Source organism: Petromyzon marinus, chromosome 37 (assembly GCF_048934315.1).
Source record: "Petromyzon marinus isolate PM22_M1 ecotype Great Lakes invasive population chromosome 37, UKy_Petmar_22M1.pri1.0, whole genome shotgun sequence".
In the NCBI taxonomy this organism is placed as follows: Eukaryota; Metazoa; Chordata; class Hyperoartia; order Petromyzontiformes; family Petromyzontidae; genus Petromyzon; species Petromyzon marinus.
In genome coordinates this window covers 17,178,686-17,194,912 of record NC_133703.1, presented here as the reverse complement: position 1 = coordinate 17,194,912, position 16,227 = coordinate 17,178,686, and the positions used below count along the sequence as shown (strand labels likewise).

Here is a 16,227-nt window from a genome sequence, read left to right as displayed (position 1 = left end):
GTGCCGTGAGTTGGTTGGCAGACGCACCACCTGTGACCCCACTGCAAGATCACTGCGCTTTAGCCGCACGCACGCTCCGCTCGTTGTTGTGAGCGTCCGCTCCTCCGTCCTCCGCCGTTGTTGGAGGGCGACTCCCTCCCAACTGCCCGGCAGCGTCCTTCACGAAGCCTCCTCCGCCGAGGTCGATCTTGACACCGCTTTTAACCGGTCATCGGCAAGTCCACTCAGCTCCAACATCCTCGTGTACCCATCAGCCCATCTCCTTTCGCGCTCGTTGATCACCCTCTGTCCCTGTCCGACCAAACAGAAGCTGCTCGGGCATGCGGGCTACATGATTCAGCTTCGACAAGGGGTGGGAGTGAGGATCAGGCGAGGTGGGTTGAGGTCTTTCGTCCGTGTCACGCGGGAGGAGGGTTGTCCTCGCAGTGCCGTGACTACACAAATGACAGGGGAGCAGATGGATTCCGGCAGCAGAGGGGGGAGAGAGGGCATGGGGAGTTTGGGGGATGAGGATGTGGTGGAGAGATAGGCCCCAAGGGGGTCCTCGTGGCGTTGGTGATCAGACAGACGTAGAGAGGAGAGCGGTGGTGAGCGGAGAGACGGGAGAGTGATGGCATCAGTGATGGCGAGATAGTGGATGCAATGGGGGTTGATGGTAGAGTGAGGAGAGAGATTGAATAGAGACGGGGGGCGTGATGGTGGGGGGGGGGGAGATGGAGGAGACGGGCTCAGAGAGAGATTATGCAGCAGGAGGAGAGACGCGGGGGAGGGGGGGCGGTTGGAGGGATCGAGGGAACGAGAAGCGACGTGTCCAGAGATTGCCTTGCGCGGGACCTTCAGAGCTCTTCCAGCTCCGCCCGCATCACAAGCGCCATGTCAGCGGCGAGGATAACGGGTGGAGGAAGGGAAGGCTGTGGGGCAGCGGGGGGGGGGGGGGGAGATTTGGAGGGCGCGCGGGGGGGGGGCAGCGGTGCCCGGGGGGTTAGCGGTAAAAGAGGAGAAAATGGCGATTTAGTTGAAACGCGGGGAGGCGCGCGGCATGGCGCGACACGAGGAGGCTCATCCGCGCCGAGCGAGGAGCGGGGGTGGGGGAGGGGGGCTTGCGGGGCTGGGTGAGAGCAGGGGGGGGGGGGAGTCGTGAGTGAGTGGGAGACACAGGGGGAGGGAGGAGCGGGGGAGGGGAGGAGGGGAAGGGGTGGGCTCGTTTAAGTCGTGGGACCCTATCGGCTCGTGCCCCCAATTAGCGCGCCAAGTCCGACGGAGCGGCCCCCGACCGCCCGCGCCGCTTCCCACACCCCCCCGGCCCCCCCGCTATTACTTCCCCTCCCCCTCCTCCCCCCGCATGTTCCCGTGCTCCCTGCCCCCCCCTCCTCGGCCCTCTTTATCTCTCTCGCAGCACGCGCTGCAGGTGCCATTGTCACAGAAATCAACTTCTCGCCGCCGTCGGAGGAGGAGGCGGAGGAGGAGGCGCCGCGCTCACGCGAGGCTGCGAACGCGGCTCGCGCGGCGTGAGTGCATGTGGGAGTGCGTGGGTCCGTCCGTGTGTGTGTAGGTGTGTGTGTAGGTGTGTGTAGGTGTGTGTGTGTAGGTGTGTGTGTGTGTAGGTGTGTGTGTAGGTGTGTGTGTGTAGGTGTGTGTGTGTAGGTGTGTGTAGGTGTGTGTGTGTAGATGTGTGTGTGTGTAGGTGTGTGTGTCTGTGTAGGTGTGTGTGTGTAGGTGTGTGTGTCTGTCTAGGTGTCTGTGTGTAGGTGTGTGTGTAGGTGTGTGTCTGTGTGTAGGTGTGTGTGTGTAGGTGTGTGTGTCTGTGTGTAGGTGTGTGTGTAGGTGTGTGTGTGTGTAGGTGTCTGTGTGTAGGTGTGTGTGTCTGTGTAGGTGTGTGTAGGTGTGTGTCTGTGTAGGTGTCTGTGTGTAGGTGTGTGTGTAGGTGTGTGTGTGTCTGTGTAGGTGTGTGTGTGTAGGTGTGTGTGTCTGTGTAGATGTGTGTGTCTGTGTAGGTGTGTGTGTATGTGTAGGTATGTGTGTCTGTATAGGTGTGTGTGTGTGCGGTGTGTGGGTAGTGGGAGTGTAGCGGTTAGCGCGCTGCGCTATGAACCCGGCGACCCGGGTTCGATTCGCGCTCACGGCCAACACCCAGTGACGATTATCTGAGCCGGTCCTGGGCCTCCCCAAGGTCGACTCAGCCTCAAATGAGTACCTGGTGCAGTGTGTAAACTTCGTCACTGGGGAGACAAAGGCGACCGGGCGTGGTGCTGGCCACCCACACCCCCTCGTGTACCGTTCCGGCCTTCATAGGTGCTCGCTAACAGCGCTCGCCCCAACAGTCTTTTACAGGCTACACGGCGTGAATCCTTGTCTTGTGCGGTGTGTGGGAGGGAGTGCCAGAGATACACGGGGGACACGAGGGTATTAGGAGCAGCTGGGTTATCTCGTTTCTTGTCGCGGGGGATGAGGGTTGGTGGGGGTTGGTGGGGGTTGAGGGTGGGGGGTTGTGGGGGAGTCGAGCTCTTCACATAGCTTGAAGTTACTCGAGGCATCTGATCGTAGCACGCGTTCCATCATCAGCGGCAGCGGCATCAGCAGCGGTATGGCCATCATTGTAATCCTCATCAATAGCCATCCATCAACACCATCAGCGTCATCCCAGACCCAGCGATCACGGGCGTGACACTGAGCGCCCCAAGTTCCCGCGGCTTCTCACAGTCTCCTCGCTGCCATCGCGAGTGGGGGGGGGGGGTCTTAGCCCCCCCCTGCCCCCCCGTACGACCCCCTACAACCCCCACCACAGCCACGACATCTCTACCCCCTCCCCACTCCAATCCCTCACCGGGCGCGCGCTGTCGTCACGTGACCGTTGATTATCTCGAAGAAAATTCGCTGTTCTTTGTGTTCGCGGCTTCGTGTCGCGGTAGAGCAATTACGATCGCCCCGGGCTCCCTCGCCTTCTTCGCACTCTCCTCGTGCCCGAGCTTTTAATGAAACGCGGCCCACGAAAGAAATGGCGAGGAGGAGGGGGGGGGTCACAGTCCCCCGTTGTGCTTTTCCATTTATAAACACAGATTCCACCCCCCCCCCCCAACTCATACAACCTCCTCCGGTACGCTGCTCATCACCTCCTCTTCACATCATCATCATCGTCGTCGCTCTCCACCACCCTTCGGCGCTCCTCTTTCTTCTCCTTGACTCTTTGTCTTCTTCGCGCGGTGAGCAGGGATGGGAGAATGAAGCGATAGTGAATGAACCGCCTGGCATGGGTCTAGCACGGGTCTGGCTCGGGTCTGGCTCGGGTTTGATTTGAGTCTGAGTCTCCGGACTTGGGTTGTGATTTTTGAAATGTCAAAATGCGTGTTTTTTGCTGATAAACCAAAGCAATCGGCATATTTGCCGACGACGTGACAACTTGATTGGCTCTGTCTGGTTGTGGAGGGTTGCAGTTTAACAATTGGCGGTGGTATGCCGACACGAGAATCCAACCCAAAATAAACCAATTATGGGCCCTAATATTGGCCCTGAAAGCCGTCGCGTGAAACTAATCAGAGCCCTGTGTCTGGTCTGTTTTTGGATCTTTCTCTGCCTTCGCTCCGCCCCTCCCTCCCTCTCCAACCTACCCAAACCCCCTTCCCATCCCACCCCCCCGTAACGCCGCCGTGATCTAGACGCACACTCATCACTCACGTTTAATGCACGAGCGCAGATCCCACAATTCACTCAATTATTAGTACCCCCCCACCCCACCTGGCCTCCCATTATCTCGCCTCCCCCCGAACACGTGGGCATCGTAAAATTAGAATCAGCCCCACACCGCCTCCTCCTCCTCCTCCTCCACGGGAACTCACGCGTGGCGCCGTTTCATCAGCGGGGTTTGTCCCTCCCATCAGTGGCGGTTCCAAAAGCGGAGGGGGAGGGGCTACAGTTCCCCACGCACACGCCCCCCCCCCCCTGCCCTCTCTGTGACGCTATCAATATTCACCGGATGAATTACAATTAATGTTTTTTTTGTAATTGATGTTGTGGGCCTTGTTTAAAAAGCTTTCAATTGTGGACCCACCCTCTCCTTCCCCCTTCCCCCACCCACCACCCCCATCGACGTCCGCCTCTCACTCCCGCCCCCGCCCATGAATGTTTTCTGACGAGGGGGGGGGGGGGGGTAGGCGTTGTTGTTGTTGTTGGGTCTGAACGCGGGAGCCGCTCGGGGGCCCCCAAACTACCCCCCCCCCCATGAAAAATGCGAATTCAAGCGCGGATCTCTCTCCGGCTTCTCTGCACTGGTAAACACACAGACAAAGATCGCCCGTATAGCCTCTAACAGACTCTTACGGAGGGCAAGTGCTGTAAGCGAGCATCTATGAAGGCCGGCACGGCACACGAGTTGGGGGGGGGGGGGGGGTGGCCAGCACCACACTCGGACACATTTGATGATGTTCACAGAGTGCCGATGTTTACTACACACCGCACCAGGTTCTAATTTAAGGCTGAGTCTACCTGTGGAAGCCCAGGACCGGTTCAGAAATTCACCACTGATGATGTGAGTCGTGAGCATGAAACAAACTCAAGTCGCCAGAATCATAGAGCAATGCGCTAACCACTGGGCTAACGCTCCCCACATACAAATACACTCACACCCACGCGTACGTACACGCGTTATCTCACACACACACACAACGTCCACTCAGTTCCACATCCTCCTGCACCGCATCAGTCCATTCCTTCTCTCGCCCGTACCGTGCCTGTTTAGCCCGCGCTATCAGGCCGAACAGAAACTGCTTAGGCATTGGGTGGCTGAGCATACGAGCCACATGACCCAGCCAACGCAACTTCGCCTGTCGCAGGAGCTCACTGATGGGACCGCGTCCAAAACGGTCAAGGATTTCGTGAGCTCCTCAAGCAAACCAGTTCTGGTTAAACTCAGGACGGAGTGTAAGCAAAACTAGCCGCAGTAAATCGGCGCGGACGCTCCTTTAGATGGCTCCACGTTTAGAAAGCATAGATAAAGGAGGTCATCACGGTGGCGGAGAAGATCCGGAGGTTCGTGCGGCGTGATAGGCACGCACACCCACACAGGACATTACATTCCGTCATTCAGTTCTTTATCATTGACTGCTGCCGCTCGCGAGCAGATGGCTTCGGCTCGCGATATGGCTCCTCCACCGTTTCCCCTCTTTACAAATTTTGCACAACAGCTTTGAGCAGAGCAGATGAATTAAAGCAGCCACGCTCCCATGGGCTTAGCACCACATACAGATTCCCCTCTCCAGCTCACCCCCCACTACCCCCCCCCCCCCCCCCCACTAAGGGGGATAGGACCACAGACAGCGGCTCCCCTATACCACTCGCCCTTCCTCTCTCTCGTCCCCTCCCATGGGATCAGCACCACGGACAGCGGTTTACTTGTCTGTCACACGCTCCATCTCTCACCTGCTGTTCCTCTCTCTCTCGCGCGCGCTCTCTGTCTGTCTCTCTCTCTCGTGAGTTCAGGACCACGGACAGCGGTTTACTTTGCTCGCAAAATCTCTCCCCCCCCACAACCCCTCTTTACCCCTCTCAGGGGTTTAGCACCATGAACAGCGGACCCTTTCTTTCTCTCACTCTCTCTCTCTTGTACGATCAGTGCCTCGAGTGGCTCTCTCACTGTCTCGGCTGTCTCCCCCTCTTCTGCTGCTGTCTAATGGGATTATCACCGGGGGCAGCTCTTCTCTCTCTCTCGCCCTCTCTCTCTCACTGGAGAGCGCTCCTTATTTTCCTCGCTGAGTGAGATCAGAACCACGCAAAGCGCCCTGTCTTATGAGATCAGCAGCTACCCCATCCTTTCTCTCTTTCTGTCTGCCGCCTCTCGGCGACAGCAGCTTCCCGAGAGCGCTGCTCTTGAGTCGCGTGGCTCGATTTGTGGCTTGGGAACACGAGGAGAAACGGGGGCTTCAGCACCGGGGAGGTGACGATGCCCAGCAGTATCGGGTTCGTCGCTCGTTGCAGAGGTTCGCGGGTCGAATCCAGCAGGCCGCTCTAGTTATAACTGCGGTGTAATACCGAACCATCCGTTGGACGGTAGCCGTTAAAGGTGCCCTGACGTCGTTTGAAGCGAGTAGGTCACTGTGTGCCGGCGTCATGGTCTAAAATTTGCCAAATTATAAGAAACAAAATCCCTGCAAATTACAGAGATAATCATCGCTCCCACCCCCTCCCTCGACCAGCAGATTAATGCCCGCTCGCAGGCCACGTGCTCAGGCACATTCTGCCGCACAGGGACATCTGCTGCTGGGTGGTGCCCTCTCAGAATGTGTCGAGATGCGATCCAAAGAGTGCGCTCGGCGTGAAGGCGGCCCGCTCCATCGAACACAACTCACACAATCCTGCACGAGCGGGATCCAAACCCCTCCAGACACAGGCAGACGACGACACCTTCCCATATCAGTCAATCCGAAAAAAAAAAGTTGTTTTTACACATCCCATCAGCCACAGGCGTGCGTAAGCCTAGCGCTGCTGATGAGACACGGGACGGAGACATCGGTCTAGAGTTGTACTTGTTTTTGAAACCAATGGTGCTGAAATCCCGCACTTACAGACGACCGTGGGGCTGATGGGATTTCTTAAAAAAAAAAAAATCTCTTATTGTGGAGGGACGGGTATGGGAGTTTATTTTCTCTCTCATTAGATCAGAACAATGGGGTTTGTCTGCTCTCATCTCTCTTCCGTCCCCTCTCCCCGCGAGATCAAAACAATGAGTGCACCTCCCCAATCTCCCCAATCCCCCTCTCTCTGCCGCTTCCCCGTGTCCCTCCGCTCCGCCCCTCCCCCCAACCGCCAGCCACCGCGCTGCCTTCGCCTGGATTCACCACAGAGAACGCGGCAAAGTCAGATGCGGCGAGCCGTGACCTCATGCAGGTGGCCAACGGGAGCCGAGAATTAACGCTCGCAGTCCCATCATAGACACCGTGGCGAGTCGAGGGGTGGTGGTGGGGGGGGGTTAGCGCTTGGAGAGACAAATGCGTCAGGGAACGGTGCTGGGGGTACCACCCCATCAGCCGCCGCGTCTGCCATGATAGGTGCTCGTTGACAGCACCACTTTCTCCAACATTCTATGATTTGGCGACACGGGGTGAGGAGTGGAAGGGGGGGGGGGCACGGAGTCTGCGTTGTTTGTTGGAGTGAGGTCGCCGCGCTCCGCGGCTGCGCCCAGCTCACGGCTGCTCCGCATTCGCCCCCCCCCCCTACGCGGGGAGACGCGGCGCCGGATATGGGCAAAGCACCTCCCAGATCCTCCACCACCGGCCCCTCCCCCACACCTCGTTCCTGACTCCCACGCCTACCTCGCAACCTCCACCCTTACACCATCCGGCTCGCACCTCCCAACGCCACCCGACTCGCCCCTCCCTCCTTCCTAGACCCCCCCCCCCGAAACCACCCCCATCACCTCCCGCCCCCACCGCCTTGCGATTAATTCAGGAGTCGCCTCGGATAAGAAACGTGCAGCGGAATGCGCGGCGTGAATCCCGCCAGCGGTGGGGTTGGAGGCGACATCAACAAAGGCGGCGGGGATTCGCGACAGCGGGCGCGTCGCCTCGCATTTCCAGCCGAGCAGGGCAATTACAGCGAGGAGGAAGAGGAGGTCTGGGGCAATCGTCAAATTACAACTCCGGGTAAATACGAGGCCGTTACATCAGCAGCAGCAATATCATTACAGAAGCTTCCTAGAAGCGGGGGTGGGGGAGGGAGCAGAGTGGGAGGCAGACTTGGCTGCTTCCTCCCCCCTACCTCCCCCTACCTCCCCTCTACCTCCCTTCTACCTCGCCACTATCCCTGCCCCCTGGCTCCAACCTCCCCCTCCCCTCTCCTCCCCGCGTCGCCAATTCCCGGTCATTAATGTTGCATGAGCGAGGCGCTTCCCACGCGGTAATGAAGACGCGCACCTGTGGCGTGACCCTTGACCTCGCGCATCTTGTGGGGGTGGAAGGATGGGCGCCCCCCCCCCTTACATCCAAAGCGGGGGCTGGGGGGGGGTACGGGGAGGGGGCACGCCGGGGGCTGTGGAGGAGTCGTCACCGCGAGTCGCGAGTGAAGGCACCACGTGACTTGGGTCGAGCAGGAGGAGAGCACTGGGATTCGGAGTCCCCGGGTTCGCGTGTTCCCATTTCCCAGAGTCCACGAGTCTCCATGTTTTCGAGTCCCCGGTTCCCTGGATACCCGGGTCTCCAAGGCCCAGGGTCCCCGTGTGTTCCCGTGTCCCCGTGTACCTGGGTCCCCGTGTCCCTGGGTACCTGTGTCTCCATTGCCCAGGGTCCCCGTGTGTTCCCGTGTCCCCGTGTCTCCGTTGCCCCGGGTCCCCGTGTACCTGGGTCCCCGTGTCCCTGGGTACCTGTGTCTCCGTTGCCCAGGGTCCCCGTGTGTTCCCGTGTCCCCGTGTCTCCGTTGCCCAGGGTCCCCGTGTATTCCCGTGTCCCCGTGTCCCTGGGTATATGTATTCCCGTGTCTCCGTGTCCCCGGTTCCCCGCGTCTCCAATTTCCCTGGGTCCTTTGTGTGCTGTGTGTACTCTCTGCTGCGCGCGCGACGGAGCCTGGGGAAACGCGATCCATCATGGGCGCCGCGAAGAGAGAGAGAGAGTAGATAGAAAGGGATGAGAGAGGGAGAAGGGGGAGAGAGGAGGAGAGAGGACACAGAGAGAGAGTGGTGATAGAGGGGAGAGAAAGGTGACACAGAAGAGAGGAGAGAGAGAGAGTAGGGAGGGGGGAATAAATGCGAGAGAGGGGAAGAGATAGGAAAGCGAGAGAGGATTTAAAAGAGAGTACATTGGAGAAGGAAAGGAGAGAGATGGTGGTGGTAACAGATAAAGGGAGAGAGAGAGAGAGAAAAATGTAGAGACAGAAAGGGGAGAGAGAGAGAGAGAGAGGAGATACCAGAGAGATGAAGGGGAGATATGCGAGAGAGAAGGAATGGCAGGGGGAGGGCAGAGGGGTGCAGAGGGGAGAGCAGGGGAGGGAGAGAGTGTGAATATGTATGCGGCTTCTGCTGCTGCTGTGTGCAGGCTGCTAGCGGGTTGTGTCATGCATTATACATACGGGCGCGTGTGGGGGTGATCGCGGATGAGGGGCTGTGTGTGTGTATCTATGCGCTTATGGGTGGACGTGTTTGTACTCTTTAAGTATTTATGGGAGCATGTGTATGTATGAGTAGAGGTGACGGTAAGTATACACACAAGTGTCCTGTGTGTGTGTGTGCCTTGTGAGGTGTGGATTAAATATCAGCACTGGGGAGACAAAGGCGGCCGGGCGTGATTTATGCCACATCACTCCCTCGTGCGCCGTGCCGGCCTTCTTCATAGATGCTCGCTAACAGCACTTGGCCCAGTCGACTGTAAAGGTTATACGAAAGATCTTTGTTTGTTGTATATGTTTATTTTCTCCTGTTGGCCTGATGCAATCGTATACGTGGCCGTTGCCTGCCACAGTGGTCTACGACGGTTGCCCGTCAAGGTTTCCTGCCACGGTTGCCTGACACAGTTGCTTGTCACGGATGGCTGCCACGGGTGGCTCTCAGTGCTGTGTACAGAACCTCGCCGTCTGTATTTCGTTACGGACACCAGAGCAGTCGCGTGTGCAGGGCCCTGGGGGAGGGGTGTGGGGGGGATGGGGCGAGCTGGGGGAGGGGGGCACATCCCCCTCCCCCCCCCTCCCTCCCCTGTTCAGCCACTCCGAGGTGTCTAGGAGTTAGAAGAGAATTTCAGATTTAATTTATTATCCACAAATGAAATATTTGATGCACAACTCGGCTGAGTTAATCGGACCCGGTGCTCAGTCCGGCGCGGTGCGGGTCTCGGGTCTCGGCAATCCCAGGGACCAGGGCTACCCTGGTGGCTCTTGCGTGACCCTGGGCTAAACAAAAACCTCAGGATATAGGACCGCAGAGCTTGGGCGATTGATGGCAGCCGCCCGTTGTGGCGGCTGCCTTCCCGACGTCCCGTCCGGTGGGCTCCGTTACAGATTCCAGACTCCAGTCAGGCAGTTAATTCGCTCCCATTCTGAAAGCAAATACACTGATGTTGCTTATCAGGCTCCATGGTGTATGCCACGTATGGTGCAGTCTCCAACTGTCATTATCTCCGACTCTCTGGCCCGCTCTACCGATGTGTCATGAAGAAGGACCATTGGCCGAAACGTCGCCTCGTACGCATGTGTATCCGAATAAGGCCACAACAACCCGCACTGGCCAACGTGGTGAAGTATAGCGTAAATTCCACATTCACATGGCGGGGTGAGTGTATTCATAGACCAACCACTGCTGACGGCTCCACAAAGTTATCGTGATTTTATCTACCTTGGAGGGAGAGATAATGATGGGCTGAGTCACCCCCCACCCCACCTCCGCCCCCAACCAGGATTTGACCTAGTGACCTTCCGACTGCTCCGAGCCGCTCGCTCCTCCGCTGCGCCACGTGGACGCGTCTCCCCTCGTTCGCGACGAGGTTCGCAACGATGGTCACGAGTTGCCGACGCGGCGGTCCTCCTGCGAACGGGCCGCGTTCTCCCTTGCGGACACCGCTCGGTAAATTTTACCATCGAGGTAACAGCTCTCCTCTCTCGCTCTGCCTCGCTCCGTCTCCCGCGCTCCGTCTCCCTGTCTCTCTCTCGCTCTCCTCTCTCGCTCTGCCTCGCTCCGTCTCCCTGTCTCTCTCTCTCGCTCTCCTCTCTCGCTCTGCCTCGCTCCGTCTCCCTGTCTCTCTCTCTCTCTCGCCCGCCCGAATGTGGCGTGGCGAGTGGCGTGGTGGAGCTGCGTGGTGGACCTGATAGCATTGTCACCGTGGCCGCTCTTGTCGCTGTTGTTGTTGCTCTTGTTGTTATTTATTTACCTGAGGTCGGACGCCGCGCCGCTCATTACTCGCCCCCACCCTCCCTCAATCTCCCACCACCACCACCACCCCACGCTCCCCATGCATGTTGCGTGCCGATAAAGCCCAAAGCACTCCCCCCTCCAATCCAATCCCCACCACGCAATCTGACAATAGGAGCGAGCGCCGCGCGTCCAAGCTACGCACGAACAATGCCACCACCATCAGTAGCAGCAATAAGCGAAGTGCTGTGCCGGTTTAAGGACTTTGCGGCAGTGTTGGTGCGCCGAGTCGCGGGAGGGGTTGAGGCAAGTTGGGTGGGTGGGTGGGGGGAGGGGGTGCACAGGCACGCCCCCCCCCCCCTCGTCCCCCGCTCGCTGCGAGATAGCAATTTGCCGATGACAATGCGGGGCCGGGATGAGTTCGCGATTCTGTGCGCGCGAGATTCGCACGTTCCGAGCGCCACACTTGGGTTTGGTTTGGGAGGAGGGAGTGGGGGGCGCAGGAGGAGGGGGGTCCTGGGAGTTTGGTTGGGGGGGGGCGGGGGGGAGGGCTGCCTACGGTGTTCCCGTCTCAGGCTCCCAATCAGCTCGACGCGGGCGCGCCAGGGCCCTATCTGGCTATCTGGCCTCTCCCCGGGTGGTAATGGCCCCGCTGTTAATTATTCATCTGTGTTCATAGCGCAGTCGTTTTGTTCGGGATGCGGGGTAGGGAAGGGGGGGGGGGACCAGAGGGAGGGGTGGCCGTGGGGCATTAACCGTGTCCCTATTCGTGCATTCACAACACAAAGACAAAGATCTCCGGGAAAGCCTTAACAGACATTCTGGGGGGGGGGGGGGGGAGTGCCGTCAGCGGACACCTGTGAAGGTCAGCACGGGCGCACGAGGGGATAGATAGCAGCAGCACGAACCCGGCCGCCTTTGTCTCTCCGGGTGACGATGTTTACACTTCGCTTACCGTTGCGCTGCCGCTCTCCACAGCAACAACAGCAGCCGTCATGCGTCACTAAGTGGCGGTGACATGACCACGGTGCCAGGCAAGGTGCACTTTGAGGCCACATGTCGAACGCCCGCCGGCAGGAGGTCACGGAGCACACCCAGGTGCCATGGGTTGACTTACTGAGATGACTGACAGATGCACCACCTCCGTTCCCCGCTGTGCCAACTCGCTGTATTTAACCGCCCTGTGCTCCGCTCGTTGTTGTGAGCGTCGCACATCTGCACTCCGCTGTTGCCCGAGGGTGACTGCCTCCTCCAGCCCAGTAGCGTCCTTCACGAGCTTTCCACTCCTTGTACCGGCCTTCTGCAAGTCCACTCAGCTCCACATCTTCCTGTACCGCATCGGCCCATCTCTTCTCCAGCGCGTGCGGTGCCCGTGTGGCTCCCTCTGTCTGGCCAAACAGAAGCTGTTTGGCGGTGTGGTGGCTGGGCACGCGGGCTACATGAGCCAGCCAACGCAACTTCGCCAGCCAGAGCAGCTCACCGATTATGGGACTGTGTCCAGATCTTTCAAGCTCTTTAAACAATCCAAACCATCCCACACACCCCCCCTCTCCCCTCGCCCTTCGCTCCCAACCCCATTCCCACCCAGCCTCCCCCCCACACCGCGCTCGTATGCAAATGAGACATTTCACGGCGCCAATTAAAGCGAGAGCGGCTTCGAGTGACCTCGCAGCGAGGGTTCATCCGATGCAGATGATGGAGATGCTCCGCGAATCCCGAGCTGGTCTCCAGATTTTGTTCGACGATTCGAATCGCCTCCTCACCACATCGACATGGCACTACTTTACACATCCCCGTCAGCCACGCAGCCTTGCGTCCGAAAGCGGCGTTCGCTTCAACAGCGCAAGGGAAAAAAACTCTGCTGCCGACATTCAGTGTCTCGTCGGTCAGCGGACGATGGCGAAGATCGTGTTGACGATGAGTGTAGCGGTGAACCGGTCATCGTGGATGAGCACAGCTCACGGTAAGTGGAGGAATCCCAAGCGGTAGGAGGGAGGAACGGGGAGAGGGGAGGAGGGAGTGGGGGAGGAACGGGGAGAGGGGAGGAAGGAGTGGGGGAGGAACGGGACGAGGGGAGGAGGGAGTGGGGGAGGAACGGGGAGAGGGGAGGAGGGAGTCGGGGAGGAACGGGGCGAGGGGAGGAGGGAGTGGGGGAGGAACGGGAGAGGAGAGGAGGGGAGGAACGGGAGAGGGGAGGAGGGAGTGGGGGAGGAACGGGACGAGGGGAGGAGGAACGGGGCGAGGGGAGGAGGGAGTGGGGGAGGAACGGGGAGAGGGGAAGGAGGAACGGGGCGAGGGGAGGACGGAGTGGGGGAGGAACGGGACGAGGGGAGGAGGAACGGGGCGAGGGGAGGAGGGAGTGGGGGAGGAACGGGGAGAGGGGAGGAGGGAGTGGGGGAGGAATGGGGCGTGGGGAGGAGGGATGGAGGATCATGGGGTGCCGGGTTAATGCAGAGCGGGAGAGGGTGAGTGGGCGTCCTCTCTTTGCTGGGGGCGCTAATGGATGGAAATGGCCGCTTGAGTCGATGTGAAATTACACGGGTGCGCCGCCGGATTCTGGCAGCTGTTTATGCGATTAGCGGGGGAGGGGCGGGGGATTGGGGTGGGGGAGGGGCGGGGTTTTGAGGGAGGAGGACGGCTGTCGTCTGTGGACGTGAGCGTCCACCACCCCGAGACCCCCCCCCCACCACAATGCGCTGAGTAAAAACGAACTCTCAGCTTGAGCGCGTGAGTTAATATCGCGTGCGTGGGGGTGTGGCTATGTGGGGGGTGTGGCTATGTGGGGGTGTGGCTATGTGGGGGTGTGGCTATGTGGGGGTGTGGCTATGTGGGGGGTGTGGCTATGTGGGGAGCGGTAGTTTAGTGGTCAGTGCGCTGCGCTACAAACCTGGCTACGCGAGTTCGATTCCCACTCGCGGCCAATACCCAGTGACAATTATCTGAACCGGTCCTGGCCCTCCTATAGGTCGACTGAGCCTCAAATGAGTACCTGGTGTAATGTGTAAACATCGCCACTCGGGAGACAAAGGCGGCCCGCCGGGCGTGGTGCTGGCCACCCACCCCCTCGTGTGCCGTGCCGGCCTTCATAGGTGCTGCTCGCTAACAGCACTTGCCCCAACAGTCGATGAAGGCTATACGGGGGATCTTTGCCTTTGTTGTGTACAACAGACCGTTACGACGAGTGCTGTTAGCGCTGAACCGGTTCAGGTTAGCGCTGGACCAATTCGCCACTGTTATTAGTCGCGAGCCCAGCGCGCTAACCACTGCGCCACCGCTCCCCACAACACTTGAACACCCCAAAGCATACATCCCCACACACCTCCACAAACCAACACACAACCTTTACATACCCACCACACACAACAATCCCCCCCCTCCCCCCACTTCCCCCCCCATCGCCGCAGGCGCACAACTGGTTCCACCTCATGGGTTCGAGGTAAACAGCGACCTCGGAGCGCCCAATTAACCCCCCCCCCCCCACACGCACTCATAACCATTAATCACCCTCGGTGGGGCTCGCCTCGGCCCCCCCCCCTCCTGTTCCCCCCCCCCCCACCACCACCTCCACGCGCGCCCTCCGTCCCCCCCCCCCCCCCACTCTCACCACTTTGTAGCAGAGCTCGGCTGAGCTGGGGATGATGATGTTGGTGTTGGTGGTGGTGATTATGATTAAAGGCGGCGGTGGCTCCTGCCTGCCACGTGCTACTACGACGCGATGGTGATGGTCGTGATGATGGAGCTGATGGCAGTCGTGGCGATGGTAGTTGTGATGGTGATAATTGCAATTGGTGGTGGTGATGATGATGGTTAAGGCTAAAAAAAGAGGATCTGTTTCTCTGTGTCTGTGTGTGAGGGGGGGGGGGGGGGGGGGCAGCGGGAGACCAGTGCGCTACGAACCCGGCGACCCGAGTTCGATTTCCCGCTCACGGCCAATAACAATGAGAAATACCTGAACCGGTATTTTGGCCTCGCCGAGGTCGACTCAGCCTCAAATTGAGTACCTGGTGCGGTGTGCGCCTTTGTGTCTGTGTGAGTAGCCAAAGGTAAAAGACCACGCAGGCTTCTTGGAGCAAGTGGTGAGCGCACTGCGCTACGAACCCGGCGACCCAGGCACTGCCCTAGGTCAGCTTCAAATGAGTGCCTTGTGCGGTGAATAAACATCAACGCGCTCGCCATACCGTGCCGTCCCTAATAGGCGCTCGCCAACAATGCCGTCACCAGCGGGGGATTGATGTAAGCCCTCCTTACCACGGTGACCTCCCCGTTGCCATGGCAACGCCTCCGTTTCGCGGGTTACCATGGTAACCCCTCCGTCGTTTACCATGGTGACCCCGCCGCGCTATTGTCATCGTGCCCGTGGTAATTGCGACCCCCCCCCCCCAACCTTTTCTCACCCGGCGCATGAGAGAAGTTGATAATGAATGTGGGAGCAGAGCGAGTGGGGGGGTGGGAACAATGGTGGAAGGTGGGAGGAAAAGAGGAGAGAGGGCATGAGAGAGAGAGAGAGAGCAGGAGAGAGGCAGGGTGAGAGTGGGAGTAGCAGAGAGCACGCACGCTGCGCGAGTAATCGCTCCGCGTCTTACCCCGTGTTTCACTCAGGGCGCTCGCATCGCGTGTGCCTGGCAGGGCCATTTCCCGAAACGTCAGTCCAGTAGTCCAGAATCTCTCCTCCCGACAAGCATCAGCCAGATCTTCCCGTGAGGCATTGCGGCTGGGCGGTAATTGCTCGGCGCGGAGCTGGGATGCAGTCGCGCGCATTAATCACGGGGTCATGCCCCCCCCCCTTTCCCCCCCCTCCCCACCCCTATCGCCCATCGCATTTCGCAAAACAGAATCTGGGGAAGCAGCGCGTCTCGTTTTACAAACGAATACGGGCGACGAGAGGTATACTGGATGTGGTGTGCCCCGTGCGTAATTATTTTGCGGGTCGCTGACCCTGGACAGACCCGGCTGAAATGAAGCAAAACTTAATCTGCTGATGAGACACTGACTGACTAAACCGGTCCAGAGTGTAGCTTGTGTTGAACCCAATTCTGATGAAACTATACACTCACAGAAGGCCCTGTGACTGACGGGATGTGTAAAAGAATGCTTCAGTTTTCTGTTCGGGAACAGATATTCGTGAAGGAGCCGAATTGTCTCCTTATCGAATGGCTTATTCAAGCATTTAAAAAAGAGGCATTGGCCAGACATCCAAACGTGGCAGGACCCTCCTGAAGAAGAGCCATGAGACTCGGTCAGGCTCTCCAAAACTATGAACTAAAATTATTATTTTTACCAGGTAAGGTCCACTCAGCCTATACAACTCGTTTTCAGAAGCGACCTGGTCACAAATGACAGCTCAACGAAGTGGCTTATCATTTGGACATTAATAGCAGTCAAATACTCTAAACTCGTGTTTCTAAATGTGG

The 16,227-nt window shown here is 58.9% G+C and overlaps 1 long non-coding RNA gene across 1 annotated transcript in view; it reads left to right on the top strand.

The window, feature by feature from the left end:
* Positions 1 to 7,407: 7,407 nt before the first annotated feature.
* LOC142930182 (uncharacterized) overlaps positions 7,408 to 16,227 on the top strand; it is a 43,770-nt gene continuing 34,950 nt past the window's right edge. The window contains exon 1 of the long non-coding RNA XR_012946240.1: positions 7,408 to 7,631. This is a non-coding gene — a long non-coding RNA (uncharacterized LOC142930182). The remainder of the gene's footprint in view (positions 7,632 to 16,227) is intronic.